Source organism: Mustelus asterias, chromosome 25 (genome assembly GCF_964213995.1).
Source record: "Mustelus asterias chromosome 25, sMusAst1.hap1.1, whole genome shotgun sequence".
NCBI classification, from domain to species: domain Eukaryota; kingdom Metazoa; phylum Chordata; class Chondrichthyes; order Carcharhiniformes; family Triakidae; genus Mustelus; species Mustelus asterias.
Genome location: NC_135825.1, coordinates 25298685 through 25323096, shown reverse-complemented (window position 1 = coordinate 25323096; position 24412 = coordinate 25298685).

Sequence of the window (24412 nt, the reverse complement as noted above, 5' to 3'; positions counted from 1 at the left end):
CTGCCGCCCCGCTGTTATATTAATTTTTACATTTTCTTCCTCTTATTCGTGTGTTTTTTTCTCTCTCTCTTTAACCAATCTTCCTTTTCCTCTCTTTATTTCTCTTTATGTACCTGATGTGACTAATTAATCAACTCTAATTAATTCTCCTTCTCTGTTATTCTTCTGCTTCATTCTCATCTTTAGTCTCATTCAATAGTTCCGCTATTAGTACCATTGTTCATTAAGGGCGGAGATGCACAGTTGCCCCAGCTTCAATGCTCTATTAGCGCTCACTGCCAGCAAATTATGCCAAACGTTATATTCAAGTTGAAGGATATAGGAAAAGATCAAACTAACGCTGCACCCCATAAGCTGTCAAACACTGGCAGCATTTGATTCATTAGTGTCAGTGATACTGTTGCCCTGAATTTCCTGGCTTTCAGTTCACAATGTACCAGGAATTAGTTTAAAATAAGAAACAAACAATGCAGTTATTGCCTGGGTCAGCTGAGAGAGAACAATAGAAAAGGATTTTCAGCTTGAGCATTGCTGTAAGTTTCAGTGGCAATTACAGCATCTGGGTAAGAGTGTTTCAGAGTACATTTTTCCCTCGACTCGGCCAAGACTACCTTGGACTAGCTTTGACTGCCTATGGGTATGTGATACCACTGGGATATTTTGAACACAAATCTACCCACAAGTATCGCTTCTCATGCCAAACATGTCACTAACTACGGGCATAACTTCACTTGCAGGTGGCATGGTGGCACAGCGGTTGGCATTGCTGCCTCACAGCGCTAGGACCCAGGTTCGATTCCTGGCTTGGGTCACTGTCTGTGCGGAGTCTGCAAGTTCTCCCCGTGTCTGCATGGTTTTCCTCCAGGTGCTCCAGTTTCCTCCCACAGTTCGAAAGACATGCTGGTTAGGTGCATCGGCCATGCTAAATTGCCCCTCAGTGTACGCACACAGGCGCTGCAGTATGGCAACTAGGGGATTTTCACAGTAACTTCATTGCAGTGTTAATGTAAGCCTACTTGTGACTAAAGTAAACTTTACTTTGCATGTAGCTATCATTGAGGAAGTAGCAGGAGACAATGAAGGATAGGAAAATGAGGTAACATTCAAGGAGGATGTGCCACACTAGCTACTATCTCCCCTCTCAAAAAATCATTTGAGCAATGAAGACCTTTGAGGGGAAATGTGCATTGGAATATTGCATTGTATCACTGTAGCAATGGGGAGTTCTGCCACCTAGATAGTTAGTGATAACTTTTATGATGCAGAACCATTTTATACAACCACATGAACTCTAGATGCAAGAATTTCTAAAGTGAACAGAAGCCCATTTACATCTTGGGACTCTACCAATTCGGAGTAACGACACCTTTTCTTTCGTTTGTACTAAGGCTTTTTCTTGACACCATCTGATGGCGGTGACCATGGGAAGTGGTTGGCTGTTCCTACGCTATAAAAGGTTCATGAGACTGAAGTTGGCCCTCCTCTCATACAAGACTGCTTCTGGGAGCTGCCAACTGTTTGCCTGGAGCTTATGGAACCTGGTATCACCTCTTACATGCTCCTGGCACAGTGCTGTCTGAGGAGGAGGGTCAGAGGCTTGGCATGTGCTGCTGCCCTAAGAGATAGAAACCTGAGGCAGCACCGTTCCAGCTGTCATTCTCCTCCTTGGCTCTGGGTATGTGCCCCACTTATCACCGAGGTGGCTGGCATATTGGCAACTATCAGTTTCTGAAAACACTGAGAGAAGAAGACACCTACACATTGGCCACCAGGATCTCGATGCTGTTAACACGGGGGATTGTCTATTCTGTCTCCAACTGCTTCCTAAAACAGTTTGTATTTCCATGAAGATGTAAGCACAGACTGCCCTCTTCTGAAAAAAAAATTCTGAGCTGGCTGTCAACTTTTGGGGTGCAGATATCATCTACTGCACAACCCTCAGAGATTTACTTCTAAGTTTACATGTAGGTTTGTTGGAGCACACTTCTATCCACGACCACAAAGACACCCTTGAAATTTAAATGCTACAAATCCAAGGCCTTCTTCTCAGTCTCCGCTGGGAAAGCAGCACATCCTCACCCACTCTCCACTCCTGTGATCGCCCAGTTCCATATTCTTATTAACAATGAAATGATGCAAAATGGTGTATTGGAGTGAAAAGGTGTCAAAGAGGATGGTAAGGCAGAGTTGTGATAAAGAAACATAGGGGAGGAATTTGGTCCAAGAACTCATGGGTGCTCTTGACAGTGCCTCCCTCTCCCTCTTCATCATCCTCTTCCATCACTGGTGTCCTAATGGTCAGTGGAGTAGAATTTGCTTCCCTCATCCTCATGCTCATGATTATAATCATCTTGCTCTGTATCTGTCCATTTCCCTTTCCCACTGTTGTTGCAGTGGAACTCTGGGAAAACTAAGAGGGCAGCTAAGAATGTGACCCCAACCTGCTTGGGCTTAGGGAGACAGGGAAGCTTAAACTGCTTCATAAATGGACATCTATTCAGTGGCTAGTCTTGTACTGGTTTTGAGTCCTAACTTTACTACCTCCCACAGCAAAAGCAGGAAATCTCCTCAGTGGATAGGTAAATGAGTGGGCGTATGGAATTTTTATAGACGCAGCCCTATAATTGAAAGATACAGTTATAGAATCACCGGTGTAAACCTGTAGAATTTTGGAGCTACAATACATATACAACACACCAACCAACTTTCTACAATTATGGAGAAATTAGATACAGCTCTTGGGGCTAAAAGGATCAAGGGATATGGGGGAAGGCAGGATGAGAATAATGAATTTGATGATCAGCTACGATCAAAATGAATGGTGGAGCAGGTTTGAAGGGTTGAATGGCCTATTCCTGTGTCTATTTTCCATGTTTCTATGCTGAATTTACAGCACAGGAACAGGTCATTCATCCCAACTGGTCAAGGCACACAAATACTTTGTTTTGTAGTAATGCTTGTTTCGTTGTGTGATCAGACAGGGGTTTTGGGGATTGCATATTCTTCTCAAGTATACTGCTTGATTCTATAGTTTCTCAAAGCCATTACTCTTTAGAGCAAGTATTTAAACATTTGAACCTCTACACCAGCTTGGAGATTTCCCCCTCCTCTCTTACTTCTCAATATGTGACTTGACATCATTATTACCTCAGCATCATGAATGCTTCTGAACGTAATCCTTTACAATGTCATCCCAGAAAGTGATTATTGCTTTCTAACTTTTCCTTAAAATGCCCTGCTTGTCAATTGAGGGCTATTAGTATTGAAAAATAAACTTAATTCTGAAGGGGCTTGATAGGGTAGAGCTTGGGTCCACAGTTTCAGGCTGAGGGGCTGGTGATCATTTAGGATGGAGATGAGGAGAAATTATTTTACTTGAAAGGTTGTTAATCTTTGGAATTCTCAAGCCCAGAGTGATATGGATGCTGAATTGTTGATTATGTTTAAGGCTGGGATAGATTTATAGTCTCATCAGGGAATCAAGGGATGCGGGGAGGGGGTGGGAAAGTGGAGTTGAAGATGAAGATCAGTCATGATCATATTGAATGGTGGAGCAGGCTCACGGGGTCATATGGCCTACTCCTCCTCCTATTTCTTGTGTTCCTGTGTTCCTTCCAGTTTTAAGCATTTATCAGGTTTACATAAAGTCTTGACACAGAAATGTAAAGTTCACTCTCATCTGCACGAAAGTTTGCTTCAGGCCCGATCATAGCAGAGGTGCTTCCTATAACACCAGCTGTGGAACTACCTGAAATAACTCCTGTGAGGCCGATGATCCTTCACCAAACCTGGATTGATTTACAAAGTAAGCAACACTCAGACAGATACTCCCGTGTACTGAGTACAAACCCAGAGTGCCAGCAAACCTGAAACCCCACATTATATACACGTGAAAGACTCCCTGATTTGACAAGCCACTACTGCCTTAATCTGAGAGCTCATACTCTAAGAGGTCCATGCCATGGGCCTCGTTAAAATCATCACACTATTTATTTTTTATACTCGATGCAGATGAAAATACAGGGTTATGTGGAAAAAACTGACTGCTGTGATGTAATGCGCATGTATCTTAAAGAGTCATATCTTAAACTGCTATCCATCACTATCCACCATGAGACAGGATGTGATGTATAATTCCATGACTCTGTAGACAGAACAAAGCAGTCCTACACCTCAGGTATGTCTACCTCGCCTCCCAGTTACCTTGTCTTATCTTCAAATAAAGAACCCAATTTATTGTTTCACCAGTCCTTGTCACGTGATTGGTACATTTGTGATAAACAGAAGAACATAACACTGGCCCATGGGATTAGCTTTGGATGTCTCCAGCAAACAGCAAAGGCAGGATGAATGGTCTCTTCCTTTCCTGCAAGTTCCTACAGTGAATCCTTTACAAGGGTCAAGTAGGTTCATATTGTGCACTGCACGAAGCTGAACTTACCATGTAGATTCACTGTAAGCAACCATTCGTGAACTAACTTTATTTAAATCTCACCAACAAAGAGGGCAGTAGAGTGAGAAATATAACAAAATGCTCAGTTGTTTCAGTTAAGTTCCAATGAGCAGTGCTGTGCTGATACAGTGGGGTCTGTACATCTTACAATGATTTCAAAGCACTAAAACACCGTAGGCAGTGCCAGATTTAGGCATAAGCTAAACAAGCTACAGCTTAGGACCTCACAATCCGCAGGGGCCTCACAAAATTTCAGAAGGTTTACAATGAAGAGAACATTTAAGAGCGGATACCAGAAAAGAAAAAGAAAACACCAGCTTGAAGAGCAACTCAAAAAATTACCAAAATTACCAAAATCTATGAGAGAGATCAAGCCAGCCAAATGATAAATATGTAATCAGCAAACGCATTCATTTGAAAATAATTTGTATTTTTCACTTTAAGTACTTTGCTATTAAATAATTAAAAGGCATAATTATGTTTTCAATTTTTTTGTGGCGACCCAAGGTCCTGTTTTGGTACGCACCTTTGTGAGACCTTTTGGTGTAACTTTTTAACAAGGGGCCTCCAAGCTTTATATAGCTTCGGGCCTCACCAAGTCTAAATCCGGCACTGACCGTACGGAAACAAAATTCAATTGTTTGGGAAGCGTTTGGACAGGTTCTTTTATTTCTGACTGTTAAAGGCTCATGCAGGCCAACCATGTAAACGTCTGTGGCAGGAATAGCACATTGAGTTTGTCCATCTCCAAGACTACGTAATTGCCACTGGTGGCACTGATAATTCTGGAAGTGCAAAATTGCCCTCGAGAGGATGATAAAAATTGATTAGCTATAATAGTTTGCAGCATTGTGCAGGATTCATTACTAAGTTATGGCCCAGGAGACCACTGATACAAATATTGTATTGAGATAATTATTTCATATCAGTAGCTTGGAGAATGATCATGCTGAGTCCTTGGGTTTTTGTATCATCTATTGTATGAATACAGGGGTGATTTTCAAACCATGTTAACAAACGTTGGAAAAATCAGTGCGGTTCCTTTATGCTGCACGATTTTCTGTGCACAGATAGACTCGTGCAACAGGCACAGACCCAAGAATAAATTTTCTTCGGATTTCTCTGTATCTTTATTTTACATTGTGTGGCTTTTGCCCTGAAGCAGATAAAAACATAAGAAATAGCAACAGCCCTTAGAGCCCACTCTGTCATCCACTGAGATTATAACTGATCTACTTCAATACCATTTTCTTGCACTGTATTGTTTTCACTTGTGAGGTTGTACCTCGTGATTGTGGCGTTCTGTGCATTTTTCTGGTTTAATTCTGCCGTCACAATTCTTGCTGGAACAATGTTTCTGTATTAACTCATATTTCTTGGTTCAAGTATATCTGTTTCTGTGTTGTTGACTTTTTTCTTTTGTTTTGATGTGACTGTGTATGTGCAAGTTTGATTTATGATGGATGTGATATCTGCATCACAATGAAATATTGATTGATTTACCCCTCAAGTTATGTTTGGTTTCCTCATGGGATGTTTTGTTTTTTGGTCTCAATGTAATAAATTCTTTGTAGGTTTGATGATATGATTTCATCCATATTTATTCATTTGTTTAGTCGTTGCGCTTCCTGGTGTATTCTTGCATCCTGTGCTGGGCTTTTATCTTCTTGCTAACCAAAAAATAATGAAGTTGAGTTGGGCATGAGAGGGAGAAATGAAGTTTGAGAGCAGCACGGGTGATAATAAATAGCAAATACAATACTTTGGGATGTGGTACTTTTAATGGACTGATATATATTTCTGAGAGCTTGGTATGTAGAGAGAGAACAAAATAAAGATATGTATGGATATAGCTATTGTAGATGGGGGTTTTCCTCTCGAGGCTATGGATTGCCACTTAAGCTAATACAGAGACTCATAGAATGCAGTGTACTGATTTTTAAGACGTGACTTTATTTAACCAAATGATCGAATGGGAGAATGATATGAGGAAACCCTGCACTCAAGGTACAGAATGCGGGCAGCCTAATGTCACTTTGCCAATTAAAGCCCTCGCAAAGACAATTATACAGTTACAAAATCATATTGCCCATCTTTCCGGGAGACATAATCCAATCAACTTTAATACAAATCTGTCAAGAATCATCCTGTCATTAACTCCAGCCAATAACAATACACATCTTGACCTAATGGGCTTTCATTTGTTAGTAATCACGGACATTACCTCCCTTCTGTTGCCCAGCAACATGGGACGCTGGACAGTGAAATGGGAGAATGTTTCCCACTGAATTGAACCCACGTGACTCTCGTCTGACCCTGAGAAGTCCCTTATGTCTATTTGCCACCTGCGTTATCAACTCGAAGTTGTATGACTCGATTCATAACGCTGGCATTGGCAGCCATCTTGTTCTCGACCAATGCTGACAACATAACTGCTTTACAGCGGACCTATTGTTTCTTACCTCTCCCACCAGGGCCTGCTGTATTTTGTCATTGACTGAAGTTTCACAAAATATCACTAAAAGCAAAACACATTCATTTTGTAAATTCAAAATACATATTTTAAATGAGAAATATTTGTTAATCATACAGAGCTGTTTTCTATAACAACAGCCCTGGCTTGCATTCCCATAGTCCAAGATCATTCACTTTAAAGTCAATATTGTTCTTAAACCCATGACTATGTGTTTTTATTAGCCTAATAAGCACCCCCCCCCCTACATCAGCTATATAAAATATATTATATATATATATAAAATGGAGTAGAATCACTACAGTGCAGAAGGCCATTCAGCCCATCAAATCTGCACCATCTCTCTGACTGTTCATCTTACCCAGGCTCGTGCTTGCCCTAATCCCTGTAACCCCACATATTTACCCCACTAATTCCCCCAACCTGCACATCTTGGGACTCTAAGGTGCAATTTAGCATGGCCAACCCACCTTCCAGAGAATAGGGCAAGGGTGAGCCTGGGTAACAAGGCCGAATGGCCTTCTTCTGTACTGTAGGGATTCTATGATTTGTCTACATTCATGCAGTATACATTCCCACACAACTATGGATATTTAGGCCGCAATTCACCTGTTTTGAGTCTAAGTGTTCCTGCTGGTGGTAAAACGGGAGTGAATTGTGCTGCCACTGGCAGTGCTGTTGGGAAGACCTCCTGCCTATTCAAATGGGCTAGGCCGGTCCCCACATGAAACATGCGTATCCCCCAACTCCAGCGGTGGCCTATTCACTGGAGTCAGGATTCACCTCAATCAGAGACAAGCTGGAGCAGCTTAAAAGCGTTCCCTGCACACCCCACAGTCACATTACCAGAGAAGGTAGCAGGAAGAAGAGAAGCCCCGCACTTCCTCGATGTGGATGTTGATTGTATGTTAGACGCCATTGAGGAGAGGAGGGCGCTCGATAACATTCCTGATGGCAGAGTGGGTCTCATTGTAATGATTCTCTGCCTCCGTCTGGGACCTCCACACAGGTGCCATTAGCCACCACTTCAATGGGAAACTCTTGTCCCCCACTAGGTGCTGAATACCTCTGGGTGTGCCAGGATACAGCGCCGTGCATGCTCCCAGGGGAACTTGCACAGATGTGCATAATATTCAGCTGGTGGTCATACACCGGCTGTATGTTTAGGGAGTGGAACTCCTTGCGATTGACGTAGGGCATTCCCTGATGAGATGGTGCTCATTAGGTGACATATGCCACAGATCGCCCCTGGGCATCCCGGTGATGGCACTGAATCCTAAAGCCTGGGCATCCTGATGGTCCTGGTCCAGGTTGAAGCTGATGTAATCTGATCCATTCAGGACATCAGTGACCTGATGGATGCACTTGTGCACAGATGACTGCAGAATCCCACTCAGGTCCCCACTCGAACCCCGGAAAGATCCAGTGGCAAAGAAGTTGAAGGCGACGGTGACCTTTACAGTCACTGGAAGTGGTGCCTCCCCCTCCTCTCGGTGCCAGGTGATCGAGCACTTAGCACAGGTGCCGCACCGCCTCCTTTTGCACAGGTAGTCTTCCGGTAGTCCGAAAACTCCGCAAAGAAAACCCCACACCTATGGACCCAGGGTCTCGCTGTCATCTTGCACCCTCCTTGGCCTGATGGATGGCTGGCACCTGAGCCTCTGCAGCAGCCCCCAGATCATCTGGGCCCACCTGCTATGGTGCAGGGTCATGCCTCGGTTGGCCTTGGAGCTCTTACAATCTCCTGCTTGCCTTGGCGCCAATGATAGAACAACGAACAAAGAAATTTACAGCACAGGAACAGGCCCTTCAGCCCTCCAAGCCTGCACCGACCATGCTGCCCCACTGAACTAAAACCCCCTACCCTTCCAGGGATCATATCCTTCTATTCCCATGCTATTCATGTATTTGTCAAGACACCCCTTAAAAGTCACTATTGTACCTGCTTCCACTACCTCTCCCGGCAGCAAGTTCCAGACACCCATCACCCTCTGTGTAAAAACACTTGCCTCATACATCTCCTTTAAACCTTGCTCCTCGCATCTTAAAACTACGCCCCCTGGGAAAAAGCTTCTGACTATCCACTCTGTCCCTGCCCCTCATAATCTTATAGACTTCTATCAGGTCGCCCCTCAATCTCCGTCGTTCCAGATCAGAACCATCGCTATCTGGAATGTCTCCAGTCCAAAATCCATCGTCAATCTGTGCACTCATGGGAAAGGGAGAGAGAGACAGTTAGCAACGTTACCCATCTTTTCACTCATAATGTCCTCCCTCACCCCAATGTGGTGCAGCAGCTGGAGGATGACCAACCCTGAGTATGTGCACAGCGATGCATTACAGCAGCTGCTGTCCACACCCTCCGACTTACACAGTGAGGCCTTTGCTCCTTGTCCCCTCTTCTTGCATCATGGCCTCCTGTCCCCATCAGTCCTTCCTCCACAGCATCGATGGAATACTTTTGGATGTGCTGAAAGTGGTGAAGACTGAAAGTTTCCATCAGTAGGAGCTGTGAACCTCTGGGGGAAGCTATGCTGCACTGAGTAACACAGACAGTGGTTCGAATGCGAGTTTCGATCGCGATCTTTTGTGAGACTCAGCAAGTTTCCAAGAGTGTCAATGTCATCCCAGTGGGATAAGGATGAGACATGAGGGAGCAGCTAGCATGCAGGGGCAGTGAGATCATCCTTTCACTACGACTCTCACCAACTTTTACAGATGCACCAGAGAAAGCATTCTTTCTGGTTGTATCACAGCTTGGTATGGCTCCTGCTCTGCCCAAGACCGCAAGAAACTACAAAGGGTCGTGAATGAAGCCCAGTCCATCACTCAAATCAACCTCCCATCTATTGATACCGTCTACACTTTCCGCTGCCTCGGAAAAGCAGCCAGCATAATTAAGGACCCCACGCACCCCAGACTCTTTTCCACCTTCTTCCGTCGGGAAAAAGATACAAAAGTCTGAGGACACGTACTAACCGACTCAAGAACAGATTCTTCCCTGCTGTCATCAGACTCTTGATTGGACTTACCTCGCATTAATTTGATCTTTCTCTACACCCTAGCTATGACTGCAACACGACATTCTGCACTCTCTCCTTTCCTTCTCCATGAATGGTATGCTTTGTCTGTATAACGCGCAAGAAACAATACTTTTCACTGTATCCTAATACATGTGACAATAATAAATCAAATCAAATCTCCTATGTGTCTCAGTGCTACGGATGTTTCTGTGATACGGGTGACCTGGCTGCATTTTGTTCACCTGCTACTGGGGCGCCTGATGCTTGTGTGTTCTCGCCTTCCTGATCCCCTCCCTCATCTGGTGTAGGACTGTGAATGAAAAGAGTTCCATAAAGTGTGCCAATCTCCAATGCTCATATAGGGTTTGAAGGGAGAGAGGTCCTCGGTCAGTGACGCTTGGTGTGTGTGAGGGGAGTTAAGAGAGGGCTGCCCTGAGTTGGGGGTTTCTGCATGAGGCCAGGACTGTGCCAGACCGTGAGTGGTTAACAGGTCCAGGTATGCAGGGGTCCAGATGTCCTTGGTGTGTAGTTCCCATGGAGCCAGAATGCCAGAGCTGAGATAGGATATAGAGAGGAAACAACACTTAACATTCAGGTGCTTGAAACTGACATGAATTGGGTTGGCTATAACACTTCAAAGAGTAATTGAAAGTGGCCAGGCAAGGCTTCTCCATCCTGGGATGTGGGGGTGGGGTGGGGGTTGCAGACTGGACCCCCTGAGGTCACATACTTCCCTCCAACTTGAACCCTAGTTTCCCCCGTTGAGACGGACATGCCCCCCCAAGCAAGATGGAAAAGTTTCAAAATGACCACTTAACTCCTAGCTCCCCCTCTGATGCCTTGCTGCCAGGTCCCCGCTTTTCAAGAATAACGCTGAACTACACCCGCGTGACTTCCAGCAGAGCGGGTGAGTGACTATCCCGTGGCTGCTGCACCTGGGTTCAATCCCACTGATGTGATTGAAATGCGAGGGTTTTTGCATAATTATTGGGTCGCCGCCCGCTCTGGGTGGGAACCAGTGGGATCGGTGGGGCGGGGTAGGTGAATCCCTACAGTCATCACACTCAGCAGGAATCCCGAATTTTGGCCGATGCCCCATTCAGCGGGGCATCAGAATTCCCGCTGTCCGTCTGATGAGGTCGGTGAATCCCTGCCTCAAATTGTAACAGACACGGGCATAACATATAAATGTCTGAGGCCATTCATAAATAAATTAGTCTTGCCTCTTCAGTCCTATATTCTTCAGCCAAAAAGCACAGGGGTGGTGGGTGGGGTGGGAGTTTGGGAAAATGTCACCTATATCCGAAGCTCTCGCCTTTACTGCAGTTGATAGTGATTTCTCCAATAGTTCTCAGTCAGAACCTGACCTGACAATCCTATGTACAAGCAATCAGTCTACAATATTATTACATCGTCTGCATATTCAGGTATTTTAGTTCCAGCTGATCTCACTGGCCAGTGTTTCTCTGTGGCCTGCTGTATTCCAAAAGAATAAGCTTCTGCCAAAAGATTGCATTGTGTCACTGCCACTGGTCTTGCCGCAGATCTGACAGTTTTGTTGGCTGATAGCAGGGTTACAATGGGGATTGGCATCTCTCAGAGGCTGGAGTCAGGTCAGGCTAACCCTGAAAATGGAGTCCACAAGGTAAACGGTTGAGGTACATTTTAAGCATAGCTGGAACGTCTGTGAGGCACTGTTTACCAATTAAAACAGCACCTATCAGAATGATTTACATACACAATGATCCCCTGTCACTTCCCTTCCACAGTGTCCGCCCTGAACAGTGACAATAATTTCATGTTTCAATATGGATGTACATGGTCCTCTGTTCGTACTGACAATCAGTGGCCATAGTTCAATGTATCTGATCTCGAATGATCATTCTAAACATGATGAATTCCGTGCTCAATATTAATCAGTTCACCTTTGCAGTTTCTCACATCACGAGGGCCAGTTCAGAGCAACACAGCCTAAACATTTGCCAATCCAAACCTATTCAGCAATAGAGGAAAATCTGAATGAACTATTGTTCAGAATTAATATTTTCAGCTACAGGGTGTTCTGGTGACGCAGCATTGCATAACTGTACCTGCCCAAATAAAAATAAATTACAGCTATGAAGGCATATCACTGAGAGATGATGAGGAGGTGAGCACAAAAGCTCATTCAGTGTTCAAAGAAAATCATATTTATGCACATTTAAATATGAATCTGAACTACTTTTACGCACTAATAATGTCAATTCCACAAACTGCAAATTGCCTAAAATCCGCCTCAGCCTTTGGTGTCAAATGAAAGCAAATGCGTGGGGAGAATGGATGCAAATTGACGAGTCTCATGTTCAAAATCATACAGCTGCCAACTTACTGCACAGTGACTTTACTTCAACTTGCCTGACATACCAAAACAGAATGCTGTGCATGTTAGAAATCTGGAAGATAAGCAGAGAATGCTGGAAATACTCAGCAGCCCAGGCAGCATCTGTGGGACGGGAAACAGAGTTTCGAGCGGCATGGTGGCACAGTAGTTAGCACTGCTGCCTCACAGTGCCAGGGACAGGGGTTCAATTCCCGGCTTGGGTCACTGTCTGTGTGCAGTTTACACATTCTCCCCGTGTCTGCGTGGGTTTTCTCTGGGTGCTCCGGTTTCTTTCCACAGCCAAAGATGTGTGGGTTAGGGGGATTGGCCATGCTAAATTGCCCCTTAGTGTCAGGGGGGACTAGCTAGGGTAAATGCATGGGGTTATGGGGATAGGACCTGGGTGGGATTGTGGTCGGTGCACACTCAATGGGCTGAATGGCATCCTGCACTGTAGGACTCTATGATTCTTAATGGGAGGAATTTTCCCCTCCTGCCTGTGGTGAGTTTCGTAGCAGGTGGGACCGGAGAATTTGGACAGAGGCCAAAAATCAGATTGCCACTGGTGGAAAAACTGTTTTTGAATTTTCCCCTCACCACTTTCATGGCGGGCTGATGGCGGCGGCTCACCCGTAGCAAAGTCAGTGCGCAGGTACAGCAGGCAGTAAAGAAGGCAAATGGTATATTGGCTTTCATAGTGAGACGATTTGAGTATAGGGATAGAGATGTTTAACTGCAGTTGTATAGGGCGTTGGTGAGGCCACACCTGGAATATTGTACACAGTTTTGGTGTCCTTATCAGAGGAAGGACGTCCTTACTGTAGAGGGAGTACAGCGAAGGTTTACCAGACTGATTCCTGGGATGGCAGGTCTGTCATAGGAGGAGAGACGAAGTCAGTTAAGATTATGATGAATGTGTGGAATTCACTACTACAGAAGGTAGTTGAGGCCAAAACGTTCTCTGATTTCAAGAAGAAATTAGATATAGCTCTTGGGGCTAAAGGGATCAAGGGATATTGGGGGGTGGGGGGGGGCAGAGGGGGGATCAGGATATTGAATTTGATTATCAGCCACGGTCATAATGAATGATGGAGCAGGCTCGAAGGGCCTACTCCTGCTTCTATATTCTATGCTGCAATGGATCAGGTTTCAGACTGAATTATGGCGGGAACGCCATTTGGATGCATTGCCATGTCATGAATGCTCATTAAGCATATGGGGGGAGGGAGTTGGGTGAATGATGGCTAGCAGAAGGGACACTAAGGTTGGTGAAGCTGGAGCCCAAGATGCAATTCTAGAAAGCAGACACTGGCCAGTGTCTCTCCATGGCCCACTCACACAGAGGGGTTGGATAGAAATCAGACTTAATGAGTGGGGGTGTACATAGACTCCGGAATATGAGGGAGGTGGAGTGGCACATGAGGGATGAGTTGAACAGACCCTCATGGAGGTGCAGGCGGGGGGGAGGGGAAAGCTTTGCACATGAGGGATGGGTTGAACAGAGACTCACGGTGGCACAGTGGTTAGCACTGCTGCTTCACAGCTCCAGGGTCCCGGGTTCGATTCCCGGCTCGGGTCACTGTCTGTGTGGAGTTTGCACATTCTCCTCGTGTCTGCTTGGGTTTCCTCCGGGTGCTCTGGTTTCCTCCCACAGTCCAAAGATGTGCGGGTTAGGTTGATTGGCCAGGTTAAAAATTGCCCCTTAGTGTCCTGAGATGCGTAGGTTAGAGGGATTAGCGGGTAAATATGTGGGGGTAGGGCCTGGGTGGGATTGTGGTCAGTGCAGACTCGATGGGCCGAATGGCCTCCTTCTGCACTGTAGGGTTTCTATGATTCTATGATTCATGGACAGGGTGGGAGAGGGAGACTGTGTTGTCATCAATAAAGAAGGAATGGGAGAGCTCATTGAAAGGTCACTGTCTTCATAGTCCCTGGTCTGGGGCCAAGAGGTCAATGTGAGAGATTAACGGCAGTCCGAGGGCTTTGTGGGCAATGCAACAGGGCTAAGTATGGCATGCACACCATAGTCCCTCCAGGGAGGGGCAAAGGCTCTGTTCTAAACTGGGATAAGGCACAGCTTGGTGTGTAGGGTGTAGTCATGTTCTTACATGCCTTGTCCGGTTTGGTACTGGACTACAGATGGGATGCTCAGGTTAGGGGAGACATCTGCAAACTGTAAAGGGGGAAAACATAATACAGAGAGGGATATTCAAAACTCTCCAGGGGTGTGGTGGGGGTGGGGGCTCTGTACGTGACCATGCACAAAGCCTGGAGATATGAAGGGTGAGGTCCACATTGGCCTTGAGAACATCTGCAGTGATGGGTTCAGGTGGGAGAGTTGGAATGTCGACCACACTTAACAATGTGATCCAGGGTTACTAAAGAAGGCTGGAGAACAGTGGGAGGGAGTTCTACCTGCATACCGTGAGGTTCCATAGATTGGAAGGACCCGAAACTCACCCAGAGAGGGTGGAAACTGGTCTCAAAATAAAATCTCATCACCAGCACCTTGTTATCACGAAATTGTGGCACAGTTAGAAATCAAAACTGGACATGTATTTGGACAGGAGAGGTTGGAGTCAGTGTGGGAGGAGTTCAGGGCTGCCCTCAGGCAGAATGTCCAAACTGCTTGACTCTAAAGATTGAAGTAGAGTCAGAGCTGAGAGAAAAGGAGTGGCACAGTGGTTAGCAGCGCCAGGGACCCAGGTTCAATTCCAGCCTTCTCTGTGTGGTGTTTGCACATTCTCCTTACGTCTGTGTATGTTTCCTCCGGGTGCTCCGGTTTCCTCCCACAGTCCAAAGATGTACAGGTTAGGTGAATTGGCCATGCTAAATTGCCCCTTAGTGTATAAAGTAAATGAGCTGGGTTTTGGGGATAGGGCGGAAGGAAGGGCCTGGGTGAGATACTCTTTTGGAGAGCCAGTGCAGACTCAATGGGCTGAATGGCCTCATTCTGCACTGTAGGGATTCTATGGTTCTGTGATTCCTACATCTCGAATCACTCCCAAGTGCCTCACATCTTTGTAGGACCTCAGCAAAAATATGCTGGGGGATAACTGATTCCCAATCAAATGATTGCTCATGACACCAATGCATCATCCTCTGAGTCACCTGGAGGAGAGATAGAACAATGCGTATGAGGCAACACGATCCATTATTGGGCAGACCATTGTGTTTGGAGTGCTCAGGTGGGGTTCTGTAGTACTCTCCACAGAGGCTGTCCTGCACCATCTTGATCTATTGCACCCATCACAACTTGGCGCTTCAAAGGCAAGCCAGAGGAAGACGTGGAGGAGGCTGTGAGCATCTCGGACAGTGAACAGCAGGAAGAGCAGGGTCCTGAATTGGGAAATGAGGATCTGCTTTCATGTGAGGATGCCATGGAAGAAGGAAGACATGCTCATATCTCACTGATAACCACATGATTCTAGGATGATGGTACAGGCACCAGACAGTACATTCCTTCTGTCATAGAATAGAATCGCTACAATGTAGAAGGGGGATATTCAGCCCATCGAGTCTGCATGGACTACAATCCCACCCAAGACCTATCCCCGTAACTCCATGTATTTACCCTGCAAGTCCCCTGACACTAAGGGACAATTTAGCATGGCCACTCAACGTGTCACTTAGAACCATGCTAATGGACTAAGAAGCCTTGACAACCAACGGCATTGAGAGCAAGTTCAGCATTCGGCCTTGCACTTTCAACCTTCATGATTCACTGGGCCTTAATCATTGGAAAGGTCAGCAGTGAACCCGCTTTCGGTACACATTGGGAAGTGATAGTCGCCACTACAGCACAGATGTTGCATCAAAAAACTGTACGCAGTTGTGGCCAACTTTGTGAGAAGACTTTTGTGGACATTGATATGAGTACATGATTGGAGAGAGCATCATGGCTGCAGGTCTTGTGCTTTCCTGCTACCAGTAAAGGCAGCCTTCTCATTCAGAGAGACAATAAGGCTAACATTCCAATGCCAGTGAGAATGTCTAACTCTATGCTGTCTTTTAAGGAGTATGGTTCCTAATGTATTTTGCGGACACTTCAGTCAAGAGTTTGACACATCTCCCTGACATGGTTCAAGTCATAAAGACACATCACATAAATGTGAGGCCCACAAAGGGAGTCGAACACTGGAACCATGACACACCCTCGCAATAAGAAGGCACATAGATGCAAATGCATGATACTCTCAAATGACGAGATCATTCTCATGAGCAGCAAATATATTTACAAAGGTGTTTTTTTTAACAGTGCTTGAATATCCATGGCCCAGAAGTGAACACTTCTTAATTTTTTTAACCATACTGCTACATCCAGGTGCATGCCCAACCTCTGCAATAAAGGTGGAGCAGCCCACTGACTGCTTCATCCTGTTGTGTTTGATGACTTTGGAACATGTCATCAAGAGCTGAAGTGCCCCAGCCTACTTTAGATGCCCTGCTGTGGGGCCAGTGCACCTTCTTCAGCCTGGAGGTGATAGGGCACAGGTAGAGGGGAATGGGATCAGCTGGACTCTCTTGAAGTCACCATGGTGGATGGGCCAAGGGTCTTCATTTGCTGGTCCTCCTCCTTGTCAGTGCCTGGGGACCCCTGTCTGACTCCCTGAAGATAAGGGGCATCTGGAGGAAGGGCAAGGTGCCTCTCTTCCCATTCACCGAGCCACTGATGGATCTCACCAATGCTAATAGCGATGGTGTGCAAGCCCAAGCACAAATCCGGCATGATCTGATGGATCAGGATGTCCACCACCTTTCCCATGGAGATCTCAAAACACTCACATGCCGAAGCCATAACATCAGACAGAAGGTGGACGGACTCCTCCATCCTATTCTAGATTGTGGATAGCCTCTCACATCTGACCTTCTGCTGCCCGTTATTGCATTTCCTGCATGTAGACAATGGTGTTTTCAGAGGCTCACCATCAGACTAGGACTCAGCGGCTATTTGATCTCAGTGGTCCTCTGAGTGCTAAATACCCGGGCTGTCACCGCCTCCAACTGCTGTGGAGATATGTCCCTGAGTTCTTCAGAATGTGACCCTAAGAATACTCTACAGCTAGGAGCCACTGGGGTGTGTGTCTCTGAACTGGTGGAGGACGCAGGTGAATGCAGTGACTGGTCTTATATATAGATGCATACATAGAAAATGGAACCAGGAGTAGGCCATTTGGTCCTTCGAGTCTGCTCTGCCATTCATTGTGATCATGGCTGATCATCAAATTCAATACCCTGATCCCACCTCCCCCCCCATATTCCTTGGTCCCTTTAGCCCCAAGAGCTCTATCTAATTCTAATAGTTCCTCGGCTTGCTCATCTAAGATGACCTGGGGGATGGAGCTTATTTTGAGTCTGGAGGTGTGTTTGGATCTGCTGGTGCCTGTAAGAGTGCAGACAGACTTAGTTCACTGTACAACATTGCAATTCACGCTCTGAGAATGTCAGGATGTGAACAACTTATGAAGGAGGCTCATCTATACTGGTTTGCTGGGAGCTCCATTAATTCTAGCCCACTAACACTGCTTGTTACACCACAATGCTGTCAGACCTGCTGATGATTTCCAGTATTTTCTGTTTTCATTGCTCACTCTACTATCCCTGTCAGTTTGAAATTTTCACACGTGTAGGCATGATTCCTGCATGATAAAATGTTGCTTGCCAGGACACTCTTGATAAACTGCATAAAATCATGCTGAGGGTGACAGTGAGTGTCATGCTTGTTTCTGCCTGATAGGTCAAGACTCTGTCCTATGGTCTGAATGGGAAAGTTTTATCAGGAGAAATAATATTAGAATTGTGTACAAATACAAACAATTCTGAAGCTAATTATTCATATGACATCTTTAATGTATGAAAACTGTCTTCATAGAGCCACAATCAAATGGGGTGTGGAGCAAGGAGGATGTGAGAACATGGAGTAAACAAAAGCTTGGTCCAAAAGATGGGTCTTCAATATGTCTTAAAGGAGGAAGAGAATATGTCTGAAAGTGCAGCCATTGTTGGTAAAGAAAGATAAAGATGCATGCTAAGTTAAAAGAAGAGGAACGTGGTGGGTTGTAAGGGCGATAGGTGGAATGGAGCAGGAATGAAACCATGTAAGGGTGGCACTGTGGCACAGTGGCTAGCACTGCTGCCTCATAGCGCCAAGGACCCGGGTTCAATTCCCGGCTTGGGTCACTGTCTGTGTGGAGTCTGCACATTCTCCCCATGTCTGCATGGGTTTCCCCCGGGTGCTCCGGTTTCCTCCCACAGTCCAAAAGACGTGCAGGTTAGGTGCATTGTCCATGCTAAATTCTCCCTCAGTGTACCCGAACAGGTGGCAGAGTGTGGCGACTAGGAGATTTTCACAGTAATTTCAATGCAGTGTTAATATAAGCCTGCATGTGACACTAATAAGTAAACTTTAAATGTAGATGCAAGAGGCTTTGTGGTAGCATGGCCCCTTTAAAGGGGCATTCCCTGAGGGCCATGTGGTGGGGAAGAGCTGGGAAGTTGAGCCAATCGAGTGCAAGGGCGCATATCCCGGGTCAGGGGGAGGATCGGAGTTGGAGCCAGGAAGGAGTTGTGTACATTCACATAGTTATTCTATCTGACCTTGCTTGTAGATATTGTCATTTGTACATCGGCAATAACACCTTTTCTTCTTGAGCCTTATCAAGTCGCCCTTGATTTATTTAAGGTATAAATTTGAAACATTGGGAAACTGTGAGCCAATTATGTAATAAGGAGAGGAAAGATGGGCGAGGAGAATTTGGTGAGGGATGCAATACAGGCAGCAGACACTGGGGGGGCTGTTTCGAGATTATGGCAGGAGTGAAGTCACATTGGAGAGATCCAAACACATCTGAAGAAAATATTTTGGGAGGGTATTGGAAAGGAAATGGGAATGGGATGCTAGATTGCCGGAAAAAGAGTGATTAACAGTAGTTTTTTTGTGGAAGTGGTTAATAAAGCAGTTTTGAATAGGAAGTGAACAATATCTGAGAGTGGAAACAATAACTGAGAGTAGAAACTATTTACAAAGTCAGTGAGCATAGGGGTCAGGGAGGTGTAGGGTTTTTTTTCAGAGGCTAGGTATTGAGCTCAACTTTAGCTAATACAAAGACTCGCGACCACAGTATCCTGGTAAAAAACATTCTTTATTGACCAACGTACACTGGGAGAGAAAAGGTTGGGCAGTTCAACACTTCTCTGAAGTTACATCAATGTGGCAATACAACTATACATCTTTCAAAAGACATTTTACCTGCCCACTGGTTCATCCCAGTCAGAAATGAGCCAATCATCATTAGTAAATATCATATACCTTGACCAATAATGGATGTTCTCTGACAGCATGGGAACAATAAGTTCTTGTGGTTTCTGCCTGACTTTCCCATGCCAACCTGTCACCTCTTTCAGACTCTCTCGTCTGGTTGAAGGCTTTGTCTATTCATTAGGCCATCTGAGTTTGTTGGCTTTGCCCTTGGCTTATGAATTTTCTATTCATAAGGACTGTCTAGAGTCCATGCCAATAAGAGCTATACTGCTATGAGTGTATTGTTATAAGGAATATGGTTCACTTTACTGTCCTATTTCCCATGATGCCTTAGAGCCCTGTGCCATTAGCCAAGATGTATGCTTGTTCAATAATACACTTTCAAAAATACATGTTTAAATGTTATAACTGTGGTTATATGTGTTTCTGTGTTTCTGTAAACACATATAAGACAGTACTTCTGTAAAATATATGTGTAAGGCAGTCTGTGATTCTTATCCTAATCTAATCTGCTCTGTTCTAATAGACTTTATTAGTGTTTTAAATCCCAGAGTACTTTGAAGTCCTCTAACAGGAGGGAAGCTGGCTCACCAGTGATTTATTAAGGGAAAAGCGCTACATGTTCAATGGAGGTATTGAACTTGACACTAAACAAAGAATTTAGAGCTTTCTGTGTCTTACCAGCATTTCTCAAGTGCTAGTATCCAGGAGGTCTAAAATGATTGTTAGTACACCACAGTTAACAAAATAGATGGAATTTAATTCGGACAAATGCAAAATGATGCATTTTGCTAGATCCAATTCAGATGGGAGCTATAAAGTAAATGGCAGAACCATCAGGAGCATAGACACACAGAGTAATCTGGGAGTACATGTCCGCAGCTCCTTAAAAGTGGCAGCATAGGTGGAAAAGGTGGTGGAGAAAGCATATGGCATGCTTGCCTTCATCGGATGGGGCATTGAGTATAAAAGTTGGCAAATTATGTTACAGTTATATAAAATGGCGGTTAGGCCGCATTTGGGATACTGTGTCCAATTCTGGTCACCACACTACCAGAAGGACGTAGAGGCTTTGGAGAGAGTACAGAAAAGGTTTACCAGGATGTTGCCTGGTAAGGAAGGTATTAGCTACGAGGAGAGATTGAATAAATTGGGATTGTTCTCCCTGGAAAGACGGAGACTGAGGGGCGACCTGATAGAAGTTTACAAAATTATGAGGGGTATAGATAGGGTGAACAGTTGGAAGCTTTTCCCAGGGGAGAAATGATAATTACAAGGGGTCACAAGTTCAAGGTAAGGGGGGAAAAGTTCAGTGGAGAAGTGAGGGGGATGTCTTTTTACACAGAGAGTGGTGTCGGCTTGGAATGCACTGCCAAGTGAGGTGGTTGAGGCAGACACGTTAGTGACATTTAAGACTTATCCGGATAGACATATGAACAAACTGCGGATAGAGGGATACAGGCGGTTGGTCTAGATAGGACAATGTGATCGGTGCAGGCTTTGTGGGCCGAAGGGCCTGTTCCTGTGCTGTACAGTTCTTTGTTCTTACTACCAACCTGCATATGCTGCTTAGAACAAAAGATTCTCGCTCATCATACATATTCAATTCCATCGTCCCTCAGAGCGGCAGGGTTGCATTGCAATCAGTGGAATCTCTGATCTTTATCAAACTAATACTGACTGGAGAGAACGCAGTGCATAACTTCCTCCAAATCTTTATACCAAGCGTAGTAACTGCTCATGGCTAAAATAGATTGAACTGAATGAGTTTTGATATCCCATTCACCTCATAGGAAATGTAATTTCTTTTTTCCCAAGACAAGCATTCCTTTCAACTAACTACTGTTCTTAAACTCAGATCTCGAGCTGTAATCAGATCTCAGCATTTAAATATGCCGCTGCTGATTGCAGTGGGGCTACTTCATTCGCACTGTAATGAAAATCCTCTGCTTACTGCTACCCACCACTTCCTCATGCCTATCACTGTTAGATCACCCATATTAGTCATCAGATTTGTAGGGATATGGAGAAAAAACAGAAGAGACGCACTAATTAGTCGCTGTACAGAGATGATGGACCAAATGGTCTTTTTTTCTGTGCTGAATGATTCTGAGTCAATAAGCTTTTAAAGTTTATTTATTAATATCACAAGTAGGCTTACATTAACACTGCAATGAAGGTACTGTGAAGATCCCCGAGTCACCACACTCCGGCGCCTGTTCGGGTGCACTGAGGGAGAATTTAGCATGGCCAGTGCACCTAACCAAACAATAAGTATGGTTTTTAAACATAAATCTGTGGAAATGTGGTATTTTAATAAATTTACTTAATTTTACCCGTAACTAAATTTAGGAATGGATGGTCAGTAAGGAAGGAATGTGTGAATGGAAAATCTGGTGTGCAATAAGCGTGGCAGGAGTTTGACAAAAAATATTTTCTTGTGTAGGAAAATCTATTTTTAAGGTTATTTTTCTCAAAGTAAGGAAAAAATCCAAAACATATCTGTTAAAGTATTATTACCAATCAGTGAAATGAAAGGTTGTGTTGGCAACAAGAATGTAAAGTTTGTTTATGAATTTCCATTTGTATCATGAAGATGTAAGTGAAATTTATGTATAATCTCAAGTACCACCACCTTATGTTTTATACTGGTACATCCAAACACTTCTGAGGTTTGACTTTTTAACTAAGGAATTAATGACCTCAGGCAGGACTTCAGGATCTGTTGTGCGTCTAAATCTGATGAACAATTGAAGAAGAAATTATTTGATGTCAGATCCCGCAGGAGGAGGACTCACTTGCATGATTTAGGGTGGCACGGGGGCACAGTGGTTAGCACTGCTGCCTCACAGCACCAGGGACCTGGGACCTGTGGAGTTTGTGCGTTCTCCCCCTGTCTGCTTGGGTTTCCTCCGGGTGCTGTGGTTTCCTCCCACAGTCCAAAGATGTGCGGGTTAGGTTGATTGGCATGTTAAATTGACCCTAGTGCCAGGGGACTAGCGGGGTAAATATGTGTGGGGTTACGGAAATAGGGCCTGGGTGGAATTGTGGTCGGTGCAGACTCGATGGGCTGAATGGCCTCCTTCTGCACTGTAGGGATTCTATGGGATACTATGATATCATCTTTGGCAATCTGGAATACAACTCGAACAATAAGTAAGGGATTAAAAGAAAGTGATTAATCAATAATGGTTACTGGTGAATTGAATGAAGAATCAATGGATGTTGAATGCATCAATTGTGGTTTTAACATTTTGTTACGTGGGAATTATTTTATGTTCCAGCTCTATTATGAAGAGAAAAGGAGAGTTTCAAAATTAGATGTCTGGACAGAGTTGTATTATGCAACACCAATGCACATAGACGAAGTGCAAAGGCCCAAGATGCTCCAGAATTGATATCTATAGGTTTGGCTTTGTGCTGTCCAGTACCTAACACTGGATAAGCTGCAAGCCAAGCGCAGAGCATAGACTATAGGGGAAGAGAAACTGAGGAAAAACACCTTTCCTGAGATACGAAGGTGTGCTTCCTAATGAAAACACATATAGGACATTGGACAATTTATTCACCGCAATTCAGGGTAAGAAAGCTCCATAGTCCAGCAGTGGTTCCCAACCGGTGTGCTGTGTAAAGGCTCCCCACTCCTTCCCAAGTGTGCCACAAAAATAGATTCAAAATGTGCAGGTTAGGTGCATTGGCCATGCTAAATTGCTCTTTAGTGTCCTGGGATGCGTAGGTTAGAGGGATTGGTGGGATAAATATGTGGGGTTACGGGGAAAGGCCTGGGTGGGATTGTTGTCAGTGCAGACTCGATGGACCAAATGGCCCCCTTCTGCACTTTTGGGTGTCTATGATTCTATGATTAAAACTTCATGTAATTAAACTAAAACTAAACTTCACCTTCAGCTCTGTTTTCCGCATCGCCAAGACCCGGCGGACCCTCAGGCCTCCCGTGCCTGTCAGCTGGGAAAGAACCGCATGTGCACAGTTTAGAGTTTTTACATTGCACAGGCCCATGTCCATAACCACCGGGAATTGGAACTGAAGACAAAGACCCCACACAAAAAGCGAAAACGCAAAAAAGGCACAAAAACCCTGAGAGAAGCAAGAGAGTCAGAATCAGAGATTCATAGAATCACACACTCCCCACAGTGCAGATGGAGGCCATTTGGCCCATTGAGTCTGCACCGACTCTCCAACAGAGCACCCTACCCAGGCCCTATCCCTGTGACCCCATGTACTTCCCCTGCTGATCCCCCTAACCTACACTTCCAGGGACACTAAAAAAAAGGGGCAATTTAGCATGGCCAATCAACCTAACCCACACAACTTAGGACTGTGGGGGGAAACCAGAGCACCCAGAGGGAACGACACAGACACTGGGAGAACGTGTAAACTCCACATAGACAGTCATTAGAGGCCGAAATTGGTGCTGTGAGGCAGCAGTGTTAACCACTGTGCCACTGTGTCGCGGGAGAGGTAAAAAAATGATATATGCTGTTCTGTCAATCACAATATTGAAACCATGCTAATAACTTGCATCTCTAGTTACATTTAGCTAATGCTAATATTAGATTAGCATTATGCAGAGACTTCTGTCCTGCTACTTTCCCCTCTTTTTCATAGAATCGACAGTGCAGAAGGAGGCCATTTGGCCCATCAAGCCTACACCAACAACAATCCCACCCAGGTCCTATCCTGGTAACCCCATATATTCAGCCTCCTCGTTCCCCTGACACCAAGGGGCAATTTATCATGGCCAATCTACCTAACCCACACATCTTTGGACTGTGGGAGGAAACTGGAGCATCCGGAGAAAACCCACGCAGACATGGGGAGAACA